General features: G+C 51.3%; 1 protein-coding gene across 2 annotated transcripts in view; it reads left to right on the top strand.

The window, feature by feature from the left end:
- The first annotated feature begins 2,789 nt into the window (after positions 1-2,789).
- The window catches only part of ADORA2A (adenosine A2a receptor), a 37,232-nt gene continuing 36,071 nt past the window's right edge, over positions 2,790-3,950 (top strand). For both annotated transcript variants that reach the window (XM_034791319.1, XM_034791320.1), the window contains exon 1: positions 2,790-3,525. The gene's annotated coding sequence lies outside the window, so the exon portion shown is untranslated. The remainder of the gene's footprint in view (positions 3,526-3,950) is intronic.

The following is a 3,950-nucleotide window of genomic DNA, read 5'->3' as shown; positions in this document are numbered from 1 at the left end:
TGCGGTTGCAGGAACAAACATCCCGATGTGTAGAAAGAATAGTAAATATGGCAGGCGACCAGCTTGGCTAAACAGTGAAATCCTTGCTGATCTTAAACGCAAAAAAGAAGCTTAAAAGAAGTGGAAGATTGGACAAATGACCAGGGAGGAGTATCAAAATATTGCTCAGGCATGCAGGAGTGAAATCAGGAAAGCCAAATCACACTTGGAGTTGCAGCTAGCAAGAGATGTTAAGAGTAACAAGAAGGGTTTCTTCAGGTATGTTAGCAACAAGAAAAAAGTCAAGGAAAGTGTGGGCCCCTTACTGAATGAGGGAGGCAACCTAGTGACTGAGGATGTGGAAAAAGCTAATGTATTCAATGCTTTTTTTGCCTCTGTCTTCACAAACAAGGTCAGCTCCCAGACTGCTGCACTGGGCAGCACAATATGGGGAGAAGGTGACCAGCCCTCTGTGGAGAAAGAAGTGGTTCAGGACTATTTAGAAAAACTGGACGTACACAAGTCCATGGGGCCGGATGCGCTGCATCCGAGGGTGCTAAAGGAGTTGGCGGATGAGACTGCAGAGTCATTAGCCATTATTTTTTAAAACTCATGGCGATCAGGGGAGGTCCCAGATGACTGGGAAAAGGCTAATGTAGTGTCCATCTTTAAAAAAGGGAAAAAGGAGGATCCAGGGAACTACAGGCCCGTCAGCCTCATCTCAGTCCCTGGAAATATCATGGAGCAGGTCCTCAAGGAATCAATTATGAAACACTTAGAGGAGAGGAAAGTGATCAGGAACAGTCAGCATGGATTCACCAAGGGGAAGTCGTGCCTGACTAACCTAATTGCCTTCTATGATGAGATAACTGGCTCTGTGGATGAGGGGAAAGCAGTGGATGTGTTATTCCTTGACTTTAGCAAAGCTTTTGATACGGTCTCCCACAGTATTCTTGCCGCAAAGTTAAAGAAGTATGGTCTGGATGAATGGACTGTAAGGTGGATAGAAAGCTGGCTAGATCATCGGGCTCAACGGGTAGTGATCAATGGCTCCATGTCTAGTTGGCAGCTGGTTTCAAGCGGAGTGCCCCAAAGGTCGGTCCTGGGGCCGGTTTTCTTTAATATCTTTATTAATGATCTGGAAGATGGTGTGGACTGCACTTTCAGCAAGTTTGCAGATGACTCTAAACTAGGAGGCATGGTAGATACACTAGAGGGTAGGGATCGGATACAGAGGGACCTAGACAAATTAGAGGATTGGGACAAAAAAAACCTGATGCGGTTCAACAAGGACAAGTGCAGAGTCCTGCACTTAGGACGGAAGAATCCCATGCACTGCTACAGACTAGGGACCGAATGGGTAGGTAGCAGTTCTGCAGAAAAGGACCCAGGGGTCACAGTGGACGAGAAGCTGGATATAAGTCAACAGTGTGCTCTTGTTGCCAAGAAGGCTAACGACATTTTGGGCTGTATAAGTAGGGGCATTGCCAGCAGATTGAGGAACGTGATCGTTCCCCTTTATTCGACATTGGTGAGGCCTCATCTGGAATACTGTGTCCAGTTTTGGGCCCCACACTACAAGAAGGATGTGGAAAAATTGGAAAGAGTCCAGCGGAGGGCAACAAAAATGATTAGGGGTTTGGAGCACATGACTTATGAAGAGAGACTGAGGGAACTGGGATTGTTTAGTCTCCAGAAGAGAAGAATGAGAGGGGATTTGATAGCAGCCTTCAACTACCTGAAGGGGCGGTTCCAAAGAGGATGGAGCTCGGCTGTTCTCAGTGGTGGCAGATGACAGAACAAGGAGCAATGGTCTCAAGTTGCAGTGGGGGAGGTCCAGGTTGGATATTAGGAAACACTATTTCACTAGGAGGGTGGTGAAGCACTGGAATGCGTTACCTAGGGAGGTGGTGGAGTCTCCTTCCTTGGAGGTTTTTAAGGCCTGGCTTGACAAAGCCCTGGCTGGGATGATTTAGTTGGGAATTGGTCCTGCTTTGAGCAGGGGGTTGGACTAGATGACCTCTTGAGGTCCCTTCCAACCCTGATATGCTCTGATTCTATACAAACAAACCTTTGCAGGTTGCCTTTAAGCCTCCCAAGAGCCAGTGAGGCTCTTTTCTGTCATCCATTTGGTTACTATTGACACTCTATTAATAATCTCTGGACAAAATCGATTTTTCCCTGCTTTTAGTACCTATATAATCAAATTGCCTCATTAGCAAAATGTAGGCATGTGCTGGCTAAATGGCTGAATAGAAAAGAGGAGGATATTAGAGTAGGTCAGTGACCACTGCATCCTGTTTCAGATTTCCCATAATCAGGGTTTAAAGTGCCATGTCTGCTTCCACCTTATTTAATAGAACAGTGTTAAGGTTCAGCTACCTTGTTCAATGTACATGTTATCGCTTCATTTGGAGCTGAGGAAGGAAGCAGGAAGAGTTTAAAAAAACAAACAAACAAACAAAATAAACACTAACAAAACTTGACAGCGGGAGTGACCTGGGTACCAAGTGGCTTGCTTTCTCAGGGTGCATGTGAGAAGTTGTTTTACAGCACCGGTTTCCAAGGGGAGCAGTGAAACATTGCTGTGAGATGGCATAGAGAAAGTGGAAGGCAGGGTGTTTACTTTTATGGAGAGAGTCCTAACCCTTCCAGAGGCTGTTTGGCACACCCCTTCGATTTTAACAGACAATGATAGCCCGGCTCCAGAAAGGATGGCTCAAAACCGCCAGAAAAGTTAGCTCTAGGTTTTTAAGATGGAAGTCAATCTTAGAATCCAGTAGGTCCAACCCCCATTCAGATCTAGACAGCTTTCCCTAGGTGGGCTCTGCTCCCTGGGAGAATGGCATATTTACAAACTGTATTTAAATAGCTAACTGTATTGGCGCATAAGCTTTCCTGGGTGAATACCCACTTCGGCAGACGCAGATCCAGACTAACACGGCTACCCCTCTGATACTTGTATTTAAATAGAATTCCTCGGGGTCCGTGTTTTTTCCATCCTTCTCCTTTTCCCCCTCTTCTTTCAGTGACATTAGTCCCAGCGGCGAGGGTGTGACTGAGCCGACAAAGCGGGCACTCCCCAGGAAGTCCGGCTCAGAGAGCGTGGTGTGCCTTAGCCAGCCGCGGCCAGTCCTTCCTTCAGCTTGGGCGAGCCCCAGCGCATGGAACGTGGCTGCTGCGGGGAGAACTCGCCGGGCTCGCGTTCCTGGGGCGGTGACAACCTCCAGGGGGCGCCCTAGAGCCCCCCGCCTGAGTCTCCCGGCCCCGCGGCGCCAGGGCTCAGTCCGTGGGTTTGAATTTCATCCAGGCACCAGCCTGGAGCGGGCGAGCGAGTGGCCGGCCACGCTCGCCGGCGAGAGGGGAGCGGCCAGTTCGCGCGCAGCTGCCGGCGCGGGAGCAGCCCCGGCCTTTGAGAAACTTTCTTGGCCGGTCGGTGGCGAGCACCACAGCGGGCTGGGCAGGAGCTCGGAGCCTGGCTGGAGAGCCCCGGAGAGCCCGCCTGCAGCGCGTGGAGCGGGCGGAGGAAACACCCTCCCCAGACAGGTGGGTACTGTGCGGGGTTGGAGGGGTGGCTCTGTGTGGGGCGGACCCCTGGGCAGGGGAGAAGTACCCCCCCCCGGTCACTCACTCCCCGGGACTTTTCCATGCGTCCCCCCGACACCCCATCCGGCCCCGCGGGCATCGCTCTCCAAGCCGCCAGGGTGCTGGGGAATTGCAGAGACCGGGCAGGGGAGGGGAGCCTGCAGATGCACTGCGCGTGGGGCCGGGAGAGTGTGTGTGTGTGTCTGTTTGTCTGTCAGAGAGTGTGTGTGTGTGTCTGTCAGAGAGAGAGGCTGGATCCAAGAATCCTGATGCTATTTGGCCCCCAGCCCTCAAATTGTGCTATTACAATAGAGAACAAGTGCAGCCTCCCCTACTGCCCCACCGCAACCTGGATCCAGCCCCCCCCCCCACCCCCCCCCCCCCCC

Source organism: Trachemys scripta, chromosome 15 (assembly GCF_013100865.1).
Source record: "Trachemys scripta elegans isolate TJP31775 chromosome 15, CAS_Tse_1.0, whole genome shotgun sequence".
Classification (NCBI taxonomy): Eukaryota; Metazoa; Chordata; order Testudines; family Emydidae; genus Trachemys; species Trachemys scripta.
The sequence above is the reverse complement of the archived record's forward strand: the minus strand, read 5'-3'. Positions and strand labels throughout refer to the sequence as shown.